Genomic DNA, 26673 nt, shown 5'->3' on the forward strand with positions numbered 1-26673 from the left:
GTTTACGACTGATCAGAAAGCACTTCTTCAAACAAAGAATAGAAAATACATGTTGTGTGTTCTCGGTGGGGTACTGAACGCAAAAATTCTGGAATCATTCAAGTCACGGACATGGTGATTAGGACGGTGGAAGAATAAAGTCCACAGGCGTGGATCCAAGACAGCCAGCAGCACTAGCACATGTTGATCCGAGTTGGCCAGTGGCACTAGCATGCCACCTACGCAATATAAAAACAGCCGAATCGTAATATGACCTCACTGGTGCTAAATAGCTGCGCATTAAGACTCTCAGCCTTTGACCTCACTCTTTACCCATTATGTCTGCTCTTTAATACTGCCTAATCATGGATAACTAGAAATGGTCCAGTAGACGCCGTTAGATATTGAACTCCCCTTGCTGGTGAGAAACATTGCCAAGTGCCATCCAAGATCAATCTGAAGTTATGTTCCAGCAGAACTGATTTGCAGCCATGGTTGTTGGTATCTTTTGGTTTGGAAGAGGGAAAGTGACCTCAGCGCCTCAGGGCAAGGAAAAGGGAAACATTCAGCCAGAGTTCCAGCCAAGTGTCAACGTGCAGTCATTAGCTCTGAACTCCAGGTGTCAGCATTGGCTCAGTGCTCGTACTTGTATCAGAAAGTCGTGGTTTAAGCCCCACTTAAGCTTCCTGAATACATTAACTAAGTTGCTTCAGTGCTGTACTGAGGAAGTGCTGCACTGTCAGAGGGGCAATCTGGAGCAAGAACACAATTTTCCTCTCCATCCCAGGAACTAAACCCAATGATTTTGAGAGTCCGCCTACATGATCTGGTAATTCAGCATACATCAGGGACTGAACCTTGGACCTTCCTTGCCAAATGGCTCAGTACTATACAACACAGCAAATGTATTGGGCTATTGGGATAATATGAATTCTAATTCCTTTACAGCAAAATGTGAGACATGTTCGAGTCATCATGTTTAGTTGTCAAAAAAGTTTTCTGTTGAGGGAGCTCAAAAGAAATCTGCATGTAAATTTAGAAAGTAAAAATGTCCCTCAACTATCTCGGCTTCATTTATAGTACCAAATCATTTTCCAAATAACCCTATCTCTTAAACTAGACTCTTGTTGAGCTGTGTTATCTGCATCAATATATATACACTAGCATCTTCCAAAAAGATACAAAAAATTTTGGCCACAGAATTCAGGCAGATTACATGTCTTGATAAGTCAGTTAAATCAGTTCTTCATCAATTATCAAGAAAGGGTACTTCTGTATTTTAAAATACGTGGCATGTATGGGTCACAAACTGAAGGAGACAAGACAGTCTATCACTAAGGATATATATTAACTAGTTTTCATTCTCAATTCCTGCTGTCCTGCATTTAATACTTTTTACAGCTGCTTCAATCTATCACACGAACTTACATATTGTGCAACCCCTTGCAATTCACTTTTTCAAATTTGCTGGGAAAAAAATGAACACAATTGAAAGCACTCCCCTCCCCGATTCAGACCGAACCATGCCAGTTAATAGATTTTGTTTTCAGAGAAAGATACTGCTTGGGCTGTCGTCATTTACTTGGTGCCGACAGATCTTTTGAAAAATTCAAAAAATGTCTGTTTGTTCCCATTCTCACAATCTAATTTTCTGCCTTCAAGTTGCTGATATACAGATACATAGTTGAATAGACACAGGGAAGGTGGGGGGAGGGGGGGGGGGGGGGAGGGGATTTTCATCTTGAACATTTGGGTAGTAAACCATCAATGCAGATCTCCTACCTGACCCTTGCAAAAAAAATTTTTTTAACTTTTTTTAAAAATCACAAAAATTTTTGCCAAAAGCACCTGTTGTTCCCAGAGTTTGAGACTTCTGGCCCTGGGCACCGACGCGAAGGCCTGCATAGAGAGAGGCCCATGGATCCCAACAACGTATGCGCATCGCTGGGATCACGTGGGGGGACCTAACCTATCAAGAGTAGGGGTATTCCCATTCATACTTATGGCAATTCTAATCTATAAGTATGAATGGGAATACCCCCAAAACCACACAAGCACTTAAGATTAAAAAAAATTTAAAGCATCACATTATGAAAATGAAAAAAAAAATGGAATTTAATTCATTATTTAAAACAAAGTTGATTTTTTGAAAATAAATTTACATATTTTAAAGAGACTAAAAATAAAAAAAGTTACCTTATTTATAATAGGATTTTAAATGTTTAAATTATTGAAAAACATGTATTATTCTGTGCTTTAAAAGTTTTACGCTGATAAAAGCAGGCCTTATACTGTTTTTCCAGTCATATGAATTTGAAGGACATTCACTGGGCACGAGCTCCCTGCCGCAGAGTCCCTTTAGTTTCGGAGGCATGAGATCTGTCAAGAGAATTCTTGATAGATCACAAGTTCCGGGTTTAGGTACATGCCTAAACCCGGAATTTGTGGGGACCCCCACGGGCGCGTGCATACCTTGCACGCGCCTGTGAGAAGCACAAATTCAGGCCCAATTATTTGCAAAATGGCTATTTTAATGGTCCGAACATGGCAATTAAAATAAAAATTAATGCAAACACTAAAAGTACGTTTTTTTTTAAATTAAAAGTTTTGTATTTAGGTTTGTGAACTGTAATTTTCTATAGATGATTCAGCTGTTCCTACATTGCCTAGTTTTATTACACAAATGCACCAATTTGAGATTGTTTCTATCCACACAGTTACACGAAAAACAAAGTGTACACTAGTCAAACCATCGAGTCCGAGTAATCATTTTTAGTGAAAGTAGGTGGTCGGATTCTTGAGGTGTAAACAAACAGGACTGAACACTGACTGCCTGGTTGAGAAACACAAGATGGTCATCCCACCTGATACTGTGGATATGTGACTTGAACAAACTTGTTTGTTTTCAGACAAGTCAAACATTTTACAAGAAAAAACAACTTTACTGGATGCGAGTAAAGGACATGGTTGCAATGATTAAGCTTTTAAAACAAATAACATGAAGCTTCCCCATGGCCATGTGGGCAACTAGACCATTTTCTGTTGAACATCTCTGTAGATCATGATGGTTCCAAAATAAACTCTCACCCACATTTACTGATTTCAGCCAGATCAATGGTGGGGCTCCACAATGGGTCCATTTTCCCTCGCTAACACAGTGTCAACAAAACAAAAATCAATCATGGTGTCACACTCCAGATTGCAATCCCTGGTGGAAAATGAGCATGAGCACTGATTGAGGGCAGTACCCGGCTTGGTTGTTATGTTGCAATATTTCAATAGCCTACTAACATGCACTTTTGAGGCGAACAGATAAAGAATAGCTACTTCAACAATGTACTGTAGGGATTTCAGCATGTGTGGAACTGTATCACGGGTGGGGGGGCGGCGGGCTGGGGAAAGAGTATCGAGAGAAAGGAAAAACACACTAATTAGCACCTTAAACTTCTGAGTGGGTAACAGCACTGCACTTCGTAGCATTGCGGTCAAGTTTCAGCCGCCCGCTAGAACGGCGCACATCGGAGAGGCCCGCCTAATTTATAGAACAAAAATTGCGCCGAATACTTACCTCGCGATTCTCAGATAGCGGTAGGCCCAATTCCACCTCGGCGCTGCGCAGCAGGAACTGCTGGGGGCAGAGCTGCAGCCCTGCGCCGAAAACAGTGCCGGCAGTTGCGCGTGTGCGCAGTAGCTGCCGGTGTCCTGTATCCGGGGCGACAACCCTATCCCAGGATGAAGGGACAGCGCCCCTATCCCCGGCAGAGTGGCCTGCGCATCTTAGCTTGGCGGTGAGGCCCGCCCGCCCGGCCTCTCGCTGGGATGGGCCTCGCCCGAAGAGACGTCGGCAGCCCGGCATCGGCTGCATCCTCGGCGGGGCCCGGCCGCCCTGCATCTCGCTGGGGTGGGCCCTGCCCGAAGAGTCGGCGGCGTCAGCAGCCCGGCATCAGCTGCGTGCGGGGCTTTTTCGTCGTCTTCTCTCTCCCCCTCCCCCCCATCTTCCTCTCTTCTCTGCCCCCCACCCCCCATCATCTTCTCTTCTTCTCTCCTCTCGCACCCCCCCCGGCCCTTCTCCCTGGTGCTGCAGTAGGTGAGTAGAAATAATTTTTTTTACTGTGATTTTTTTTTTTTATTTTTACATTTATTTGGGTTGATTTATCTATCATTTATTGTTGATGATGGCTCTATTTGTAAAAGTGAAGTGTTTAATGTTTGTAAAACCCCCTCCCCCCGTTCCCGATGCCTGATTTGTAACCTATGCCTGATTTTCTAAGTGTAGGCAAGGTTTTTCTGAGCGTACAAAAATCTACACTTACTCCATTCTAAGTTAGTTTGGAGTAAGTGTTTGCTGCCTAAACTTGCAAAACAGGCGCAAGTGACCAGACACGCCCCCTTGTGAAAAAAAATCTGTTCTAAAATGAAACTGTTCTAACTCACTAGAACTGGAGCAAACGAAAGGCCGAGAATTGCAATTTCTAAGATACTACATTCTAAACTAGTTGCTCCAAAAAAATAGGAGCAACTCAGGCCGAAACTTGACCCCATTAAGCAGCAATAGACGAGAACGGTCTCAGGTTCATCTGCTGGTCTATGTTCAGTTAGCTGATTATAGCTTACACAGTAGAGAGTTAGCATTATTTTTACACTCCCAAGCTGAGCTTTTATTATTTTTTTTTTAACAAGAGGGCGCTCGATTGTTATCCTGTCCCATAATTCCTGCTCAAAAAAGCACATGCATGGATGTTGATTAAGGAGCAGATAAAGTTGGACTGAGTGGAGATGCATCCCGCTTGATTGAAAACCCTTCCCGAACACAGTCTACATTCACACACGAATGTCGATGATGCCGGAGGGCTGCTAGAACCCATGTAAACACACCAGAGCAAGAGTCAGCTTTCAGGGAAGGGAAGAAATCAATACATTTCGGTGTAGTATGGTTAAGGCTAAAAACAGCCATTCAAAGGTCATTTCAAGCTAATAGAAAAGGAGCGCTGAAAATTCTACTTGTCACTTTCAAACTTTCATCCGTCAATAAACAAAGAAATTTAAGTTTATAATTAATATTTATGCTTCCATGTCCAAATCTTCCTATTTCTCCAGTCTAGTTACATCTGATATTTCATGACTTACTGCACCTGTTCTCTAACAAACTGTTCAACTCCTAATATGATGTTACATGCTCCTTTTTCAGCTTCATCGACACCATCATAATACCATCAAGTTTGTCAAGCAGAAAAAAAAATATTTAAATCAAGCTTCAATAAATACCAAAGCCAGTCTTTGTGCAGCATGTGTGCAACAAATTTTGGAAGAATTCTTGTTTGTAGGGGTTGGGTGGAGGGAGGGGTGACAGAATGAAGTTGGGAAAATTAGTCCATCCTCATTCTTCCAATGTGATATTTCATATGCAACCTTCAAAAAATTCACCGACCTAACGACTGTTTTTTTGGCGATACTTCGCAAAAAAAAACGGTCAGTGGGAAATCCAGAGACGTTTTGTGGCGGCAGTTTTTCAAGTACCGTTGGGGAGCAGACCTCCACCGTGCAAGACTCAAAATATCGCTTTCGCCAAAATTTGGCTCAGTGCGCACCCATAATTAGGATGGAAAAAAACGCCAAGGAAAAAGCTGCGTTGCAGTCCTTGGAGCATCGGTATGAAGACCTGCAAAAAAGCTAAGTTAAAGATTTTATTTTTTTAAATTCTTTTGCAGTGATTTGCTAGTTAAGTGTCGTGAATGTTTTGTGACTTTTTTTTGCAATTTTTGGGGGGGGGGGGGGGGGGTTTCCCCCCTCCCAAGGCCTCCCTCGCAGCGGAATTGGCCTTGGAGTAAAGTTGCAGAAAATTCACAGGTTGCGCCATGAATCCTCGTGCAACGCCGATTTTTTACCACTGTGCAAATTGAAGCTTGAATTTTATGCCTTGTAGCGGTAGCGGAGCGAAAGCGGCATTTGATGAAAAAATACAATTTCTGCCAAAAAACTAATTTATAACCCATCTCTTCATTTACATTGAACTCAACAACTACATTCGTGCTCAGCTAGAGCATGCACGACAACTATAAAAAAGCAACTCCTGCATGAATTTACACTGAAATCAGAAAAACTTTTCCAAAATATCAACAATGAGTGCAGACATTCTATTTCTATATTAAAAATTCACTTTTTCTCACTACCTTCATAATTCTACATGTACTGAATAAGTGGTGAATCAGTGTAGGTTTTGCAGTACTGGGCATAAAAGAACACAAGAATTAGGAGAGTAGGCCATACAGCTCTTCAAGCCTGCTCCGCCATTCAAGGTCATGGCTGATCTTCGACTTCCAACACCACTTTCTCGCCCAATCCCCTGGAGTCCAAAAGTCGATATATCTCAGCCTTGAATATCATAGGCAGTGCCTCGGGGTCAAGGATAACTTGCTGCCACACTAAAAATGAGTACTCAGGTGACTGATGAACTCATTTTAAATGGTGGAAGATGCCTGTGCGTGAATTCTTTTAACATGAGGTGAACTCAGCAGAGGAGGACAAAGGGTTTGATTAGGGCAGGGAAAATGGAGTACGAGAGGAAGCTTGCAGGGAACATTAAGACGGATTGCAAAACTTTCTATAGATATGTAAAGAGAAAAAGGTTAGTAAAGACAAACGTAGGTCCCCTGCAGTCAGAATCAGGGGAAGTCATAACAGGGAACAAAGAAATGGCGGACCAATTGAACAAGTACTTTGGTTCGGTATTCACGAAAGAGGACACAAACAACCTTCCGGTTATAAAAGGGGTCGGGGGGTCTAGTAAGGAGGAGGAACTGAGGGAAATCCTTATTAGCCGGGAAATTGTGTTGGGGAAATTGATGGGATTGAAGGCCGATAAATCCCCAGGGCCTGATGGACTGCATCCCAGAGTACTTAAGGAGGTGGCCTTGGAAATAGTGGATGCATTGAGTCATTTTCCAACATTCCATTGACTCTGGATCAGTTCCTATAGAGTGGAGGGTAGCCAATGTAACCCCACTTTTTAAAAAAAGGAGGGAGAGAGAAAACAGGGAATTATAGACCGGTCAGCCTGACATCGGTAGTGGGTAAAATGATGGAATCAATTATTAAGGATGTCATAGCAGTGTATTTGGAAAGAGGTGACATGAAAGGTCCAAGTCAGCATGGATTTATTAAAGGGAAATCATGCTCGACAAATCTTCTGGAATTTTTTGAGGATGTTTCCAGTAGAGTGGACAAGGGAGAACCAGTTGATGTGGTATATTTTGACTTTCAGAAGGTGTTCGACAAGGTCCCACACAAGAGATTGATGTGCAAAGTTAGAGCACATGGGATTGGGGGTAGTGTGCTGACATGGATTGAGAACTGGTTGTCAGACAGGAAGCAAAGAGTAGGAGTAAATGGGTACTTTTCAGAATGGCAGGCAGTGACTAGTGGGGTACCGCAAGGTTCTGTGCTGGGGCCCCAGCTGTTTACACTGTACATTAATGATTTAGATGAGGGGATTAAATGTAGTATCTCCAAATTTGCGGATGACACTAAGTTGGGTGGCAGTGTGAGCTGCGAGGAGGATGCTGTGAGGCTGCAGAGCGACTTGGATAGGTTAGGTGAGTGGGCAAATGCATGGCAGATGAAGTATAATGTGGATAAATGTGAGGTTATCCACTTTGGTGGTAAAAACAGAGAGACAGACTATTATCTGAATGGTGACAGATTAGGAAAAGGGGAGGTGCAAAGAGACCTGGGTGTCGTGGTACATCAGTCATTGAAGGTTGGCATGCAGGTGCAGCAGGCGGTTAAGAAAGCAAATGGCATGTTGGCCTTCATAGCGAGGGGATTTGAGTACAGGGGCAGGGAGATGTTGCTACAGTTGTACAGGGCATTGGTGAGGCTACACCTGGAGTATTGTGTACAGTTTTGATCTCCTAACCTGAGGAAGGACATTCTTGCTATTGAGGGAGTGCAGCGAAGGTTCACCAGACTGATTCCCGGGATGGCGGGACTGACCTATCAAGAAAGACTGGATCAACTGGGCTTGTATTCACTGGAGTTCAGAAGAATGAGAGGGGACCTCATAGAAACGTTTAAAATTCTGACGGGGTTAGACAGGTTAGATGCAGGAAGAATGTTCCCAATGTTGGGGAAGTCCAGAACCAGAGGTCACAGTCTAAGGATAAGGGGTAAGCCATTTAGGACCGAGATGTGGAGGAACTTCTTCACCCAGAGAGTGGTGAACCTGTGGAATTCTCTACCACAGAAAGTTGTTGAGGCCAATTCACTAAATATATTCAAAAAGGAGTTAGATGAGGTCCTTACTACTCGGGGGATCAAGGGGTATGGCGAGAAAGCAGGAATGGGGTACTGAAGTTGAATGTTCAGCCATGAACTCATTGAATGGCGATGCAGGCTAGAAGGGCCGAATGGCCTACTCCTGCACCTATTTTCTATGTTTCTATGTTGCACACGTGCTTGACGGAGCAAAGTCTTGGTCCAGTGGCAAGGGGATCCAAGACGACTGGAGACCAGGCTCCGCCGCATGTGCCCAGTACATACACACAAAAACTCAAACATACTCCTACTGTCCTCCTTCCCCAGAACCTTTCTCTATGTGGAATTCATAGTACGCAATGTGAGCCTCACGACCTCACAGCCCTTGCAATTGGACCGTGCTGCGCCTTCCCTTGGACTAGTCCATGCTGCTCCACCTCTGGGCTCCAACCTCTCCGCTCCTCTGGGCTTCCAACCTCCAGATCTCGCCGGTCCCGACCTCCAGACCCTGCCTGTCCCGGCCTCCGCTCCTCACCATCGCTCCTCCTCTTCCTCGCCGTTTCTGACCGCCACTCCACAATGCTCCAATTATGTAATGTCAACCCAGGACACTGCTCTCCACAAACATTACAGGATTGCCCTTTTTCTGGGTCATCCACTGCAGAGAGCCGTCTGCTCGAGTGCCGCTTCTTCGAGCTGCGGCTGAACATGTCAGAGGAGCTCTTGAGCCGGAGAGCCGTGATCAGACAGATGGGTGGTGCTTGAATATACTGAACGATTCAGCGTCTACAACCCTTTCGGGTAGAGCATACCAAAGATTCACAATCCTCTGAAGAAATTGCTCCTCATCTCAGTCTTAAGTGGCCGACCCCTTATCCTAAGACTGTGCCCCCTAGTTCTAGACTCTCCAGCCAGGGGAACAACCTCTCAGCATCTACCCTGTCAATCCCTATCTTATATGTTTTGATGAGATCACCTTTCATTCTTCTAAACTCGATAGAGTATAGGCCAAATCTACTCAATCTCTCCTCATAAGACAACACTCTCATCCCAGGGATCAACCTAGTGACCCTTTGTTGTACCACCTCTGAGGCATGCATGTCCTTTCTCAGATAAGCAGACCAAAACTGTGCACAGTACTCACTAATAATTCTCCTAAGACTTCCTTATTCTTGTAACCCAACCCCCTTGAAATAAAGGCCAACAATTCCATTTGCCTCCTAAATTGCTTGCTGTACCTGGATGTTAAATTTGTGTTTCCAGTAGAAGCATACCCAAATCTCTCTGAACACCAACATTTAATAGTTTCTCACCATTTAAAAAATATTCTGTTTTTCTATTCTTCCTACCATATACCAAAGTGAATAACCTCACAGTTCACCACATTATACCCCATCTGCCACCTTGTTGTCCACTCAATTAACCTGCTGTGTGGTGGCTGGTGTGCAACGGCCACTCCACGTTAAAAAAATCCATGCAAAGGCATCTTCCACCCTTCAGGATGTAGTTTGGGACCTGGAGTATGAGATCTTTCATTGAAACACCTGTGAGCTCATCCCTTTTTGGTGTGGAAGCAAGTCATCCTCGATATGAGGGACCGCCTATGACTATATCCCTTTGCAGGCTCTTTGTGTCCTCCTCAGATTACTTTCCCATCTAGCTTTGTATCAGCAGCAAACTTGGATACATTGCACTCAGTCCCTTCATCTAATCCATTAATATAGATTGCAAATAGCTGTGACCCAAGCACTGATCCTTGTGGCACCCCACTAGTTACAGCCTACCAATCTGAAAATGACCCATATCATCACAAATCTGTTTTCTGTCCGTTAACCAATCCTCTATCTATGCTAATATATTACCCCCCGCCAACCCCATGCGCCCTTATCTTGCTCAGCAATCTTTTATGTGGCATCGAATCGAATGTCTTTTGAAAATCCAAATATACTACATCCACTGGTTCCCCTTTATCTACCTTAAAACTAATCCCCAAAAAACTAATACGTTTGTCAAACACAATTTCCCTTTCATAAATCTCTGTTGACTCTGCCCAATCCTATTACAATTTTCTAACTGCCCTGTTACCACGTCTCCAATAATAGATTTTAACAATTTCCCTATTACTGATGTCAGGCTAAATACCCTATAGTTCCCGATTTTCTCTCTCCCTCCTTTCTTGAAAAGCGGGGTTACATGTGCTACCTTCCAATTCACTGGGACCATTCTAGAATCTACGGAATTTTGCAAGATCACAACCAATGCATACACTATCTCTGCAGCAACCTTTTTTAGAACCCTAGGATGTAGGCCATCAGGTCCAAGGGATCGGTCGGCTTTTAGTCCCATTAGTTTCTCAAGTACTTTTTCTCTACTGATATTAATTACTTTAAGTTCCTCACTCTTATTAGCCCCTTGGTTCCCCACTATTTTGGTATGCCTTTTGTGTCTTCTACTGTGAAGACAGACAAAATTATTTAAAGCCTCTGCCATTTCCTTACTTCCCATTATGTCACCTGTCACAGCCTCTAAAGGGAACAATGCTTCCTTTTGCTACTCTCTTCCTCTTTACATAGTTTTCCAGCAATTTCTGTTTATATTTCAGATTTCTAGCATCCACAGTATTTTACCTTAAAATTAGAACTTGACTGATCATGGGTGATGTCAGGGAACATGTCTTCATGAAAAAGGTAGTCGAAATCTGGAACTCGCTCCCTCAAAAGGCTGTTGATGCCAGGTCAATTGAAAATTTCAAAACTGAGATTGAGATATTTTGTTAGGCATCATAATCATAGGCAGTCTCTCGGAATCGAGGAAGACTTGCTTCCACTCGTAAAGTGATTTCTTTGGCGGCTGAACAGTCCAATACGAGCGCCACAGACCCAGTCACAGGTGGGACATTCATCGGGTGAAGTAGGACTGATTTGCCTCATGCTCCTTCTGCTGCTCAACGCCCTCCCGGATGCACTTTCTCCACTTAGGGTGGTCTTCGGCCAGGAACTCCCAGGTGTCAGTTGTGATGTCGCACTTTACCAGGGAGGCTTTAAGAGCATCCTTGTAACATTTCCGCTGCCCACCTTTGGCTTGTTTGCCGTGAAGGAGCTCCGCATCGAGCAATTGCTTAGGGAGTCTCGTGTCTGGCATGCGAACAATGTGGCCTGCCCAGCGAAGCTGTTCGCGTGTGGTCAGTGCTTCAATGCTGGGGATGTTAGCCTGGACGAGGACACTGATGTTGGTGCGCCTGTCCTCCCAGGGGATTTGCAGGATCTTGGAGACATCGTTGGTGCTATATCCCCAGCGACTTGAGGTGTCTTCTGTACATGGTCCATGCCTCTGATCCATACAGGAGGGCGGGTATTACACCATGAGCTTGGTGGTAGATGTGAGGGCCTGGTCTTCGAACACTCTTTTCCTCAGGCGGCCGAAGGTTGCACTGGCACACTGGAGATGTTCAATCTCCGCATCAATGTCTGCCTTTGTTGAACGAGGGTCCCGAGGTATGGGAAGTGGTCCATGTTGTCGAGGGCTGCGCCGTGTGCGCAGTGAGGACAGGCTCGTGGGGGACCTTTGTTTAATGGATGTTAAGCGCAAGGCCCATGCTTTCATATGCCTCAGTGAATACATCGACTATATCCTGTAATTCAGCCTCAGAAGGTGCGCAGACGCAGGCGTCGTCCGCATACTGCAGCTGAACAACAGAGGTTGGGGTGATATTGGACCTAGCTTGGAGGCAGCGTTGGTTAAACAGTTTCCCACTGGTTCTGTAATTTAGTTCCACTCCAGCGGGGGGCTTGTTGACTGTGAGATGGAGCATGGCAGCAAGGAAGATTGAGAAGAGGATTGGAGCGACGACGCAGCCCTGTTTGACCCCAGTCCAGACGTGGATTGGGTCTGTCATGGATCCGTTGATAAGGATCACGGCCTGCATGTTGTTGTGGAGCATGCGAAGGATGTTGACAAACTTTTGGGGGATCCAAAACGGAGGGGGACGCTCCATAAGCCCTCACGGTTGACAGTGTCAAAGGCCTTTGTAAGATCGAAAAAGGCCACAGAAAAGGGCTGGCGCTGCTCCCTGCATTTTTCCCGCAGCTGTCGCGCTGCAAAGATCATGTCTGTTGTGCCCCGTAGGGGACGAAATTCGTACGGTGATTCCGGGAGGAGCTCCTCGGTCACAGGGAGAAGACGGTTCAGGAGAACTTTAGCGACAAACTTCCCAGCGGCTGATAGCAGGGAGATTCCCCTGTAGTTGCCACAGACGGACTTGTTAAAGTTGGTCACAATCACTACATCCGAGATCTCCCAGCATGCTCTCCTCCCTCCAAATGAGAGAGATGAGGTCCTGTATCGGTGCCAACAACGCCTCTTTGCCATACTTTAGTGCCTCAGCAGGAATTCCATCCACACCCGTAGCCTTGTTATTCTTGAGCTGTTTTATGGTTTTGTCTACCTTGTGCAGTGTTGGGGTTTCACTGAGGTGGTGGCGGGTCAAGAAACAAGAAACAAGAAAATAGGTGCAAGAGTAGGCCATTCGGCCCTTTGAGCCTGCACCGCCATTCAATAAGATCATGGCTGATCATTCCCTCGGTACCCCTTTCCTGCTTTCTCTCCATACCCCTTGATCTCCTTAGCCGTAAGGGCCATATCTAACTCCCTCTTGAATATATCCAATGAACTGGCATCAACAACTCTCTGTAGCAGGGAATTCCATAGGTTAACAACTCTCAGTGAAGAAGTTTCTCCTCATCTCAGTCCTAAATGGCCTACCCCTTATCCTAAGACTATGTTCCCTGGTTCTGGACTTCCCCAACATCGGGAACATTCTTCCCGCATCCAACGTGTCCAGTCCCATCAGAATCTTATATGTTTCTATGAGTTCCCCTCTCATCCTTCTAAACGCCAGTGAATTAAGGCCCAGTTGATCCAGTTTCTCCTCATATGACAGTCCAGCCATCCCTGGAATCAGTCTGATGAACCTTCGCTGCACTCCCTCAATAGCAAGAACGTCCTTCCTCAGATTAGGAGACCAAAACTGTTCACAATATTCCAGGTGAGGCCTCACTGAGGCCCTGTACAACTGCAGTAAGACCTCCCTGCTCCGATACTCAAATCCCCTAACTGTAGATTATACCGGAGGCTCATTACATTCAAATACATTTAAGTCCAGAAAAAAAATTTGCATTCTCATTACATTTGTGGTTCAGTTGTGAGGCAAGTACAGTCGACTGGTGAGATATATTTTTGATACGTATTGGGAATCGGTACGGACGTCAGCACAGGTGCATAAGGACAAGCTAGTTCCAGAACTGCTGGATGGTGTCCAGGCACAGTGCCCAGTTGGCTCAAGTTGCCTGCTCTCGGGGCCTTTGCCGTTGCTCCTAGCGTTGGGCAGGTTCACAGATGTCCGTGACCTCCCAGTCCTTTCCTTGCAGCCTGGGTCGCTGCTGCTCCCTGAGGAGCCGTCGTCTAGCAGTGCACAGGGAACTGTTGACTCACTTGCCTGGGCGTTGTTTGGTTTGGGATCCTGGCTGGTCCCACAGTCCCATTTGGGAGAAATGTTGCAGGTGACCCTTCGTTCCCGGGTATAGCCTTGGTGGCAATGGGGTCTGGGGGCTGTGTCTTTGGACAGTATGCTTTTTCAGGCTCGTGGCAGTTCGTGCCATCGGGTGCCTGAGAGGTGGAGCTGGTCAGGGGCAGAGTATCGATACCAGTACCGTTACCCTCCTGAGATTGCTTGCTCTGCAGCTCGTATGTATTGGCTGCCTGTGGCCACACTCCATGGTGCATAACTCTGGTCCCAGGGACGCAGGCTACTGCATTGGGTAGTTCGCTGGACCTGTGTGCTCCCGATGGGTGTCTGCCCACTGCATTGACTGTATGCAGTTGAAATCCGACATTGCACAACGTTTCATTACGCATTGTAAATAACCTGTAGCTCCGATCGTGATCGCGCGCCTTTTCTTTGCTTATTGCAGGTACACAACGCTGATCATCAATTACACATTTTACATCTAACTCACAGTTGCTCTTACAATGATTGAAAATGTGGAACTGTCCCTTCAAGTGTGGTGGGTTGCAGGCCTCCTTTAAGAGAGCCTTGCCATCTTTACCCCAATCTTCTTCTCTGTTTGATGTCACGTGTTGCTCCATCAGCGCTGCACCTCGTGGTCTGGCCGCCACCATCTTTTTCTTCAGCGCTTCACCTCGGTGGTTTGGGCGCCATCTTTCCTCCATCCACGATGTCGACTGCGGTGATCCTCTTCTCCCCAGGTTCTGCCACCGCGCTGGGAAGTCACCTTTGGATCAGATTTTCTTCCTCCGGAGTCCTGCCACTGGAGCCTGGAAGGTGCGTCGGGTCGTCTCAGCTGGATCATCTCCATGCAGTCGTGCTGAGCAGTCTGTACCTCGGGTGCCGTACTGGTCTGCTCTCTGGTGCCGGGTCCACCCTCAGGCAAGGGCACGCTCCGCCTCCGAGCGCGGAGGACGTCGATCGCCGGAGGGACGAAGTCCTCCCAACTCCAATGGATCTTCTCCATTCACCTTCATCCGAGTAGCTTTAGTCAATCACCTGCAACAATCCACAAAGGTAACTTGTGCACCGCGCCATCATGGAGTACCTTTACATCCGCACTACCAACGACTGGGATAAGTTAATCGGTGTAGATGCACAACTTTGCCTGAATCGGGACCAACTTGGGTCATTCAGCTTGATTGTCCCATAGCCTCTCAAAGGCTTCTTGATTCATTACTGACTGGCTCACGCCCGTGTCCACTTTCATGACGACTGGAACGCCATTTATCTCGACTTCCATCCTCAACGGGGAACACTCGGTGGTGCAGGTAAACATGCTATATACCTCATCGTGGGGCTGAGCTGCCTCTCTGACTATCGTTTCATAATCCGCGCTGGATTCATGGCCATCTGCAGACTCTTCAACACAGTGAGTCATATTTCTTTTCCACATTCACTGGAGGTGGCCCTTTGTGCTGCAGCCTTTACACACAGTCTTTAAAGCGGCATTGGTGAGCCCTGTGATTCCCTCTACAACGCCAGCATGGAGCTACTTGGTTAGCCCCTCTCAGCGGACTCTGAGTTAAGGGACTCAGGGGCCTGTTCTCTCTTCCCTGAGAAGGTTCACATTCTACAGTCCAGCCTCTAAAAGGCACCACTCTGTGCACAGTACTTGCCGAGTTTGAGTCCTGAGGATGAGTCATCAGCCTAGAGCCGCAGGTCGAGGTCATGAACGCCTGGCTCACGGAGATGGCCTTCTGCAGTGTGACTGTGGTATCCGCAGACAGTCCCCTCATGGAGAAGGGCCTCATGGCCGATTCCAATGACAAGTGTTCTAAACATTTTATCAGGAGTAGGGTACCGCTGGGGTCGCATGCTGCGGGATGGAGTGGAGAACACTCGAGTCAAAGGCAGAGTCTCGATTGAGAAGATCTTCAAAGCGCTCCTTCCAGTGGGCCCTGACAGCCTCGGTGTCCTTGATGAGTGTTTCCCCGAGTGGGGTGAGGCCTTGGGAGCTTGGACCATCGATGGCCTTGACTGCAATGAAGAATCCTCACAGATCGTGGCTGTCAGCCAGTTGTTGTATCTCCTGTGCTTTCTTTCTCCATCCACCACCTGTTCTTTAGGTCGCGGATTTTTTGTTGGACCTCATCCTTGAGCCGTCTGTAACGTTGCTTTGCAGCTCCCGAGTTAGTTTGTTTCTTAAAGTTCAGAAATGCTCTGCGCTTACGATCTATTAGTTCTTGGATCTCCTGATCATTTTCATCAAACCACTCCTGGTGTTTTCTGGTTGAGTAACCAAGTGTCTCTTCACAGGCGCTGGTTATGGATGCCTGGAGGGGAGACCAAGCGCTGTGGGCATTCAGCACCTGAGGGTCATCAAGGCATGCCAGATTAGCTGCGAGGCGCTGGCTGTATTGGGCTCTCTTAGCTGGGTCTAAGTGCCCCAGCATTAACTTTTTTGCGGCACTGCTTCTGCTGTCCCCTCTGCTTTGGGGCTATGTTAATATCGATGATGGATCGGATTAGGCGATGGTCCATCCAGCAGTCGTCAGCTCCTGTCATGGCGCGGGTGATGCGCACATCCTTGTGATCCCTGGCTCGGATGATGACATGTGCCAGTGTTTGGAGCGAGGGTGTTGCCACGATGCCTTATATCTGTCCCTCTGGCGGAACAGAGTGTTGGTGATGGAGTGTGTGTTCTAGACATTTTATCAGGAGTAGGGTACCGCTGGAGTTGGCTTTCCCTCCCCCATCTCTGCCAATCACGCCTCCCCAGAAGGCTGTGTCTTTACCGACCCTGGCATTAAAGTCACCGAGGAGGATCAATTTGTCGCCTGTGGGGACGCGGGACAGGGGTGTCTCAAGGTTGGAATAAAAACCCTCTTTAGCCTCATCTGTTGCATCGAGTGTTGGGGCATACACACTGATGACTGTGGCGCATTGGTTCTGGGATAGGATAAGGCGAAGAGTCATGAGACGTTCGTTAACAATGCAGGGGGAGTCTTTGAGGCGGTCGACCAATTCATTTTTGACGGCAAAGCCGACTCCATGAAGGCGCCGTTCTTCCTCCGGTTTTCCTTTCCAGGAAAAGGTGTAACCTCTACCATGTTCTTTGAGCTGGCCTTGCCATGCCCACCGGGACTCGCTTAGGGTGGCGATGTCGATGTCAAAATGTCTAAATTCCCGGGCAACTGTGGCGGTGTGGCATTCCAGCCTGTTGGTGTTGGATTTGTCCATGAGCGTCCTGACGTTCCAGGTCCCGAACTTCATATTAACGAAGTGAAAATTGCCTTTGCGTGAGTTCTTTTAACGTGGGGTGGCTGCTGCACACCGGCAACCACACGGGCTTAGCTGAGCAAGGTCTTGGTCCAGTGGCAAAGGGGTCCAAGACAACTAGAGACCAGGCGTTGACCGCAATCTCAGCGCTGAGTAATGCCATTGATGGTAGATGGCTCGAGGCTTGGTTGGGGAGGGCAGGCATTAGGAAGGTCAGCTGTCCGCTGGGGTTCTGAGGGATGTTTTAGAGAGTTTCTTCCAAGGTTAATGATTTCCCCAAAGGTTTCCAAGTTGTTTTAGAAGTTTAAGAGTTTAAAAGTATTTCCAAATTATTATTATTTTTTTTTTTTAAAGTTACACAGGTTGATTAAAGGTTGAATAAACAGATTAAGAGTTGATTAAAAGTTGATAAAAAATCTAAAATGTAAATCAAGTTGTTTAAAAGTTAGTGTTCACTGCTAGCAAGCTAGGGCAGGTAGAGCCCGTCGTTGGGCCAGGCCGGCTGGCCGAAGGGACCCGGAGTGCGTCGTTGGGCCGGGCCGGGCCGGCTGGCCGAAGGGACCCGGAGTGCGTCGTTGCGCCGGGCTGGGTCCCTTTGTTAGGCAAGGGTATTAATGGATATGGAACCAATACGACTAAATGAAATTACGGTACAGATCAGCCATGATCAAAGAGAATGGCGGAGCAAGCTCAAGAGGCTGAATGGCCAACTCCTATTCCTACGCTCCTAGATTATGCCTTCAGGCGAGGAGAGGAGGGGAGAAAAGCAGGAGAAAAAAGCTATGCAGTGCATGGTACTGTACAGTACTTAGAGAATGTACTATACTGTACAATCATGTCATCTGCAATGGTGCTTTTCATTTGTTTAGCAGGACATCATGTGTCCTACCACAAGAAAGCAAGGAAGGTGACATTCTCGAATGTATAAACCTAATAGGTCATGGCTGTTATTACCAGATGATTTCAGCATAAACAATGCTGCAGGGACTACCACTAGCTGGGAACAGGTGTTTGTGAGCTTTCTGCAGTCTCAATGGACAGATGAGATCCTGCAACAGCTTACTCAAATATAACGAAATAGTACTGATCATTTGCATTTAGTTATTTGCTTGTCATTGTCATTAAAGTCCACAGCTGATAGAAACTTGGAAAGAAAAAAAAAGAAAAATTAATCCCCCTTTGTCAGTTGCAAAAAAAGCAAATATAGCTCACATTTTTGCACCTCTCTAAATATTCATAATAGTAACAACCCACACAAGCTTTACCAGCTGAAGATAAATAAATATCGTGTACACTGTAAGGTTGATCAATAACAAAACATTAGCACATGCTTCCATCACACATCTTGAAATATTTCTACAACGCCAATGAAATTTTTTCCAGAAGAAAATAAAACAAAAGCTGTCATGATGACAATTAGATCACTACCTTCCCACATTACAATGATCCTGGAGGAGGGTACATCACGTTCAGACCAAATCTAAATTAAGCTGCTCTCATCAATGCACATGCTACAATTAAATTTAGATCTGTGATTATTTCAGAACAGATCCATGTTAATTGTTTAAACTGGCTGATGGACAGAAAATAGGTTGTGGGGACTGGTGGATGGGTACACAAATAATTCTGACCAATATTAAATAAACACCAATTTCCAGAATGGGACCAGATGACCAGTTATACTGCAAATCATTAATCAATTTGGCAAGAAGCCAGAAAACACAATCATTCAATGGAGACATATAAAAGCGTTAACAAGATACCTGGGTTGTCAACAGCAGTAGGCTGCCAACAAAGTAACTGAAAAGAAACTTAGCAGGATTAAGTTTTAGAAAAAAGAAATGGGCATGCAACAGGGGGACGGCAAGACAGTGTATCAACCAAATCCACAACCAGTGTCATTTCTGTCAAAATCAATCCTGCCCTCACAAATCAAGAGCAATGTTTACCACAAGACATACAGGGATTCATGTGCATTTACAAAGCCACCAGCACCGCTCCCTCCCCCACCATGACCTTGTTTCGTCCTACTTCTGTTACTTTCTCAATCTCTGACAGAAGTTTAAACCCTCCATTCTTCCATTTGTTTACTGTGTATCTATTCCCTCTCCTGCTCCATCAGTGGCAGTGCCTCCAGTCAACATGCTCTAAAATCCAGAAATCTTCCTAAGCAACTCCACTTTTCTACATCTCTCCAACTATAAAAGCCTTTACAAACTCGACTTTGAACATGTCTTCTGTTATCTCATGGAACTCTTCTTCACACTTTTGCACTGTCGCCCATTGTCAAAGTCACCACAGAGTTACAAGTTGTTGCTCAATTGTTGTGACTCCAGTGCAGAGATCAAAGGGATTCCATACTATTAAAAATATATATTTGTAATACTGAGTTCTACTGCACAAAATAATTAATTTTCACTTCAAGAAATTGAGGCCTGCTTTCTCCTCTGCCAATTCTGTATTTAAAACACCAAAGGTAAAACCTTTGAAACGATGTTAATTGCATAAAAAGCAGTTTATCTTGCAGTTCTGGATATTTTTCACATTTTTTTTACTACAATTACGACAAATGTTACTGCAATACAAAGATCATTTACGTAATCACTCAATGTTTTACCCACAGAAACCTAAACTAGTCTGATCCGATCGTTTCATGAGTCAGTACAAACAAGATACACATTGTTGCATGTACTCTAATTTAATCATTAATGCCCTGTTTCTCAGAAGACTAACATTATTGTGATAACAAGACATACACTGAAATCTAATTTTCAGCTGGGCAACTGCCATTATTGGCTGAGAAATTGAATCCGAGTGTGCTGGGTTCACTTGTACCACTTCCTGTTCAACAGCCAGTTCAGCTTCTTTCAGAGTAATGTGCTGACGTCATTTTGAATGAGCACCTACTTGGAACACACTGGTAACCATTCCAATATTCAATAGAATACTTAAATTACAAAATTAAACTGGCTCACATAGCCTACTTATAATTTTACCTAAATATATACTGCAATTTGGATTCTTTGTAACCAAATTAAGTACTAAAATGATAGTTAAATCAAAGTGCAAAAAAAATTAAATTAATACAAAACCAAAATAATCAAACATTAAGAAGTGTTCAAGAAAATACTGTTGATGTAGTATAGGTCAATACGATTACTTATTATGCATTTTCACACAACTCATGTAGCTACAATTTCACTATATTTCAGTGTCTTGACCACAACACTGTCCAATATATCAACAGCCATTCTGTTGGTATTCTAAGAGACACATCATCTTTATAAACTGTGCACGCAAGAGTTATAAATAATCTTAGATGCAATGTCAGTTTACACACACACGAACTTGATCAGCAAGTTCTAGCCAAAGACAGGAATTTACACAAACTACACGAGTATTACCACAACGAATTGTGGTGTGGTAACCTGAACTATGAGTCCACTATTTTAATTCCTCTGATGATATTTCAGCTGTAAACTACAACAAAGATACTTCTGTAATCAAAAGAATACTCATTTGCAAGTTAAAATGTACGAACAACTGAATTTGTTTAAAAACTCGCACTATACTGAGCATAAACACGTCTAGATCCATAAAGATGAAAGCAGCCACGTATTTTTTAAATGAGTAAATTGTGGCATTGTGAACGCCTGGATCAAAACGCACACGCGAAAAGTCAAAGTTGGAAAAACAATTTACATAGGATCAGAGGGCTTACTCCCGACACTTTTTTAAAAAAAGTATCTCAGTAAATGCGAAACAACATTTAAAAGTGTACAAGTCAAAACTCCCTGCGAGCGTCAACAGTTTATCCAAGGCTTTGAACAAAAAAAAGGCAATCCACAATACGACTTACGCTCCAATATGTTTGTTTTACAAAAAAAAGACAAACCGCCGGCTAACAAGAAACCGAGTTACAGTACTCCCACGAAATCTACCAGATTAGGCATAAACAGGGTGTGGCTAAAAAATTGCAGGGTGATTTATAGGGATCTGTTTACTATGAACTATTTTTCTTTAAAAATAATCATCCAAAAACACAAATGTTGAAAGAGATTGCGAGTATATGGAATTTTAAAAAAAGTGCCAAGAAACAACTTCTGTTGGAAAAGATTAAAATTGAAATGAAGCCCCTGAACTCTTGTGGAATAATGTCTCCTCTCTATCGCCAAGAGTGTTTACAACATTGTCACATGGACCCGGACATGACTACAGCCATTCTTACTCCCCAAGAGGCTTACTTCAACCCTTTTAAAACACGCAATAAACTCACTAGAAACATGTTTTTTTTTAAACACTTTAATTTAAGAAGTTTCTATCTTGGTTCGGCCGTGAAGAAGAACGAGCAGCTTTTTCTATTTCCGATAAGGAAGTGATTCTACAAAAAAAATGTTCGCCCAAAATGATCGTCGTCGGCATTAAAGCGCCGTTTGCGGACTTGTCGTTTTATCCCCCCCCGAAAAAAGTGGAACTAAGGACACAGAAATGTTTCTCAAAAGGTGAATTAAAAAAAAATAAAAGTGGCGCCAAAAAGTCTCTCTCCCTCCTACGATGTCGCCAACACCAATTTGATTTTCATTTTCAACGTAATTTAAAAAAAACATTTTTTTTTAATGTGACTTAGAGACGTTTTGTTTTTTTTAATTTTAGTTTGGATCGGGCGGGAGACGGGAGTTTGTCCGGGAGGAGGGCGAGGGGTTGGAGGAGTTTAACCTGCGGTGAGGGTGAGTTTTTTTTTTTCCCCCCTCGCCTTCTGTCGCTCGCTCGCTTCATCTTTCCAACTAGGCCCCGATTGCGAATTTTAAAAACAAACCTCGGCCCGGCCTCCATTTTGCCGAATCTCTCTCCACAAACACAGGCCCAAGAAAAGAAAGAAACGCACCAACATTTCATCCCCTCCCGATCCTCCACAACTTTTTTTCCCCCCCCCGCCTCTTCTACAACATTCTTTAGATTTTTTTAAAAACAAAAAAAAAATCTTCCTTACCTTTTTTAATTATGTTTTCCCCTCTCTCTCCACAACTGTTGTATTCCGTTTTTCAACCCTCCTTTCCCACACACACCCCCCCCCCTCCTCCTGTCTTCTCTCTCTCGATGTTTATTAATATTAGCGGCTCTGGCAGGTGAAGCTGTCCGTACTCGGGCTGTCACTCGCCGGATAAAGTGCTTGTTTTTTTTAACTGATTTTAAAAAAAAAAAAAAATTTTTTTTTTGCAGGCGGCCGTTTATGTCGTTGCGCTCACTCCGACTGAAGGTGAAGCTGCCATCTGGCGGACAAAGGGCAGCGCAGGGGGAGGCGCTGCGCCCTCTGTCGGCCGGGGCCCAGGCCTGCACCAGCGCCGAGCCTCCCGGCCTTCCGGCTGGCGGGCGCCCCCTATCGGACCGCTCCCGTCGCCAGCCTTGCGCTTTCCCCTTGCCCAGGACAGAGGGCGCAACCGCTTTCGTCGGCAGTCACTGGCGGCCCCAAAACTGGGAAGCGATCGCGCAGTTGGAGCCGACCCCGCAAATCGGCTCGATCTGCAAGTGGCGCAGTGTGTTGTTACTTGCAGTTGAAGAAGCAGAGAGCTGCATTTGTATCGCGCCTGCCACGAGCACCGGACGTCCCAAGGCGCTTTACAGCCAATGAAGTGCTTTTTGAAATGTAGTCACTTGTTATAATGTCGACAGGGCTGTGGTAATAGCCGCCCTCCTGTATGGCTCGGAGGCATGGACCATGTAAGAAGACACCTCAAGTCGCTGGAGATATATCACCAACGATGTCGCCGCAAGATCCTGCAAGTCTCCTGGGAGGACAGGCGCACCAACATCAGTGTCCTCATCCAGACTAACATCCCCAGCATTGAAGCGCTGACTCCACTCGATCAGCTTCGCAGGGCAGGCCACATTGTTCGCATGCCAGACACGAGACTCCCTAAGCAAGTGCTCTATGCGGAGCTCCTTCACAGCAAACGAGCCAAAGGTGGGCAGCAGAAACATTACAAGGATACTCTCAAAGCCTCCTTGATAAAATGCGACATCACCACTGACACCTGAGAGTCCCTGGCCAAAGACCGCCCTAAGTGCAGAAATTGCATCCGGGAGGGCGTTGAGCACTTCGAGTCTCAACGTCAAGAGCATGCAGAAATCAAGCGCAGGCAGCGGAAGGAGCGTGCGGTAAACCAAGTCCCACCCACCCCTTCCCATGGCGACTGTCTGTCCCACCTGTGACAGAGTCTGTGGCTCTCGTATTGCACTGTTCAGCCATCAAAGAACTCACTTCAGGAGTGGAAGCAAGTCTAACGATGATGATGATGATGATGGGTAGGTTATACAGAACTAGAAAGGAGGAAGAACATTTATTGTTTCACATGTTATTTTGTTATCGCAGTAACTATTTGTACTAAGTCTCCCTTCCGCATGTGCAGAAGCGAGAGTTAGGACAAATATCACCGACTGCCCCCAGCACAATTACTACTAACCCTTTCTTGCGCATGCGTCCAACACCACGTTGCCTCCACTGAGCAGTTGAACATCCGCCGAGCCTCCCACAGCGCCGGGCTACGGGCCCTGAACCTCCCCGAACCTCGACCTCCCATAGCCCCGAGTGGGCCACGGGCCCCGAACCTCCCCAAACCCCGACCTCCCACAGCCCCGAGTGGGCCATGGGCCCCGAACCTCCCCGAACCCCGACCTCTCACAGCCCCGAGCGGGCCACAGGCCCCGAACCTCCCCGAGCCCCACAGCCCCGAGCGTTCCCCGAGCCTCCCGCAATGCCAGAGGCAGGCAGGGAGATCGGGAAACGGGAAGAGCTGGCTGGGGGGGAAGAGAGAGAGAGCGAGCTGGCTGGGGGGTGAGGGGGTTGGGAAAGAGAGACAGATGGAGGGGGGAGAGAGGGAACTCAGAGAAGATGGATCATGTTCTTCCTCAATAGATTTTTGCATATTAAGAAAATCAAGGGATATAGGGATAGTGCAGGAAAGTGGAGTTAAGGTAGAAGATCAGCCATGATCTTATTGAATGGCGAAGCAGACTCAAAGGGCCGAATGGCTTACTCCTGCACCTATTTCTTATGATTTTATGTTCTTATGCCATTGTTTATGTTTCACACGAGCCCCTTTCCATCCTTCCTCACCTAACGCCATCGACGTAACCCTGTATTTCTTTCTAGATCATGTCCATTGTACCCCGTAGTGGATGGAATCTGCACTGTGACTGCCGGAGGAGCTCCTCAGCCACAGGGAGAAGACAGTTGAGGAGGATTCTAGCGATGACTTTCCCAGTGGCTGACAACAGGAAGATTCCTCTGTAGTTGTCGTAGTCGGACTTGAGCACTTTTTTAAAGATGGTCATGAGATCTCCCGGCTTGCTCTCCTCCTTCTAGATGAGAGAGATGAGGTCATGCATTCGTTCCCGCTAGAGTGGAACTAAACTATAGAATCAGTGGGAACCTGTTCAACTTCGTCGCCTCCAGGCCAGATCCAAGACCGTCCCAGCCTCTGTCGTCAAACTACAGTATGCAGACGACGCTTGCGTCTGTGCACATTCAGAGGCTGAACTCCAAGTCATCGTCAACATCTTCACCGAGGCATACGAAAGCATGGGACTTACACTAAACATCCGTAAGACAAAGGTCCTCCACCAACTTGACCCCGCCACCCAGTCATTAAGATCCACGGCGCAGCCCTGGACAACGTGGACCACTTTCCATACCTTGGGTGCCTATTATGAGCGAGGGCAGACATCGACGGCGAGGTCAATACTGCCTCCAGTACGCCAGTGCAGCCTTCAGCCACCTGAAGAAGAGGGTGTTTGAAGATCAGGCCCTCAAATCTGGCACCAAGCTTATGATCTACTGGGCTGCAGTGATACCCACACTCCTGTATGGCCCAGAGATGTGGACCATATACAGTAGACACCTCAAATCGCTGAAGAAATACCACCAATGATGTCTCCGCAAGGTCCTGCAAATCCCCTGGGAGGACAGATGCACCAACGTCAGTGTTCTCGATCAGGCCAACATCCCCAACATTGAAGCACTGACCACACTCGACCAGCTCCGTTGGGCGGGCCACATTGTTTGCATGCCCGACATGAGACTCCCAAAGCAAGCGCTCTACTCGGAACTCCTACATGGCAAGCAAGCCCCAGGTGGGCAGAGGAAACGTTTCATGGATATCCTCAAAGCCTCGTCGATAAAGTGCAACATCCCCACCGACACCTGGGAATCCCTGGCCAAAGATCACCCTAAGTGAAGGAAGATCATCCGGGAAGGCGCTGAGCACCTCGAGTCTCGTCGCTGAGAGCATGCAGAAAACAAGTTCAGGCGGTGGAAGCAACGTGCGGCAAGCCAGACTCCCCACCCTTTCCTCCAACGACTGTCTGTCCCACTTGTGACAGAGACAGTAATTCCCGTATTGGACTGTTCAGTCACCTGAGAACTCACTTTTAGAGTGGAAGCATGTGTTCCTCGATTTTGAGGGACTGCCTATGATGATTCCTTTCTCCTTTATAGATTTGTTCCTTTGCTCCTCAACCCCATTTAGATTCGTATTTTCTGTTATTTTTCTTACCAAAATTGAATATCTCACACTTATCTATGTTGAAATTCATTTACCAATTATATTCCCATTGTGCAAGTTTATTAATGTCTTCTTGTAATTTGTTGCAGTCCTCCTCAGTGTTGACTATCCCTCCCATTTTGGTGACGCCCGCAAATTTAGAAATTGTGTTTTCGATTCCAAAGTCTAAATTGTTCATATAAATTGTGAATAACAGTGGTCCCAAGCATTGATGGGATCCCACTGCTCACCTTCTGTCACTCTGAATAGCCAACCTTTACCCCTACTCTCTGCTTTCTGTCTTTCAACCAGCCAGCTATTCATTTTGCTACTTGTCCCCTGACTCTGCATGCTCTAACCTAAAACATTCGTCTATTATGTGGTACCTTCTCAAAGGCCTTTTGGAAATCTAGATATATTACATCTATTGTATTACCCTTGTCTACGCTGTTACCTCTTCAAATAATTCAATGAAGTTAGTCAAGCAAGATTTTCCCTTTTGAAATCCATGTTGACTTTTCATAATATTTTTGGTTTCTAGATGTTTTGATATTTTCTCCTTTGGTAGGGATTCTATTATTTCCCCTATTACCAATGTTATAGTTCCCTGGACATGTTCGATCTCCCTTCTTAAATATAGCTACAACATTCGCTATCTGCCAGATCCGACAGTTAAGGTACTAGAAAGATGAACTTTGATGGGCCAAATGACCTTTTTCCTCTCAAACGTTGCCGATGTTCCAACTAAACAACTGCATTAGCTGCAGCTCAACCTTCTATTTGAAATCAAATGGTCATTTAGTTTTTTGTCAGCCTAAGAAACAATTTCCCAGTGATGGCACACGGAATTCTGTCCCACAGTTTTAGACCATGCAGCAGGCCACCCCAAATCTGTGATTGGATCCCAATAAAGTTTCTCCTGGTTTTTCTGTACTTCTCGGAGATACAAGGGTGAGATTTATTGGAGTCAGTAAAGGATGCTGCACCTGATTCCCTTTGAATGATCCCAAGTGGAAACTGATCAGAAAGCTATATTATTGGGATTAGTTTGGCTGTGATGTCAAATAGCCTGCAGACAATTTAATTGTTACAAACTTTTCTTGTTACATTTTCACT

At 45.7% G+C, this 26673-nt stretch overlaps 1 protein-coding gene and 1 long non-coding RNA gene across 5 annotated transcripts in view; one reads left to right on the top strand and one right to left on the bottom strand.

The window, feature by feature from the left end:
* Positions 1-22280, bottom strand: part of LOC139265595 (cohesin subunit SA-2) — a 186358-nt gene extending 164078 nt beyond the window's left edge. For all 4 annotated transcript variants that reach the window (XM_070882708.1, XM_070882706.1, XM_070882704.1 and 1 more), the window contains exon 1: positions 22008-22280. The gene's annotated coding sequence lies outside the window, so the exon portion shown is untranslated. The remainder of the gene's footprint in view (positions 1-22007) is intronic.
* On the top strand, positions 21219-25997 carry LOC139265596 (uncharacterized). Its single transcript, XR_011593589.1, has 3 exons — positions 21219-21519; positions 21671-21744; positions 24168-25997. It is a non-coding gene; the product is annotated as an uncharacterized lncRNA (long non-coding RNA).
* The last annotated feature ends 676 nt before the right edge of the window (positions 25998-26673 follow it).

Source organism: Pristiophorus japonicus, chromosome 6, assembly GCF_044704955.1.
Source record: "Pristiophorus japonicus isolate sPriJap1 chromosome 6, sPriJap1.hap1, whole genome shotgun sequence".
Taxonomy (NCBI): domain Eukaryota; kingdom Metazoa; phylum Chordata; class Chondrichthyes; family Pristiophoridae; genus Pristiophorus; species Pristiophorus japonicus.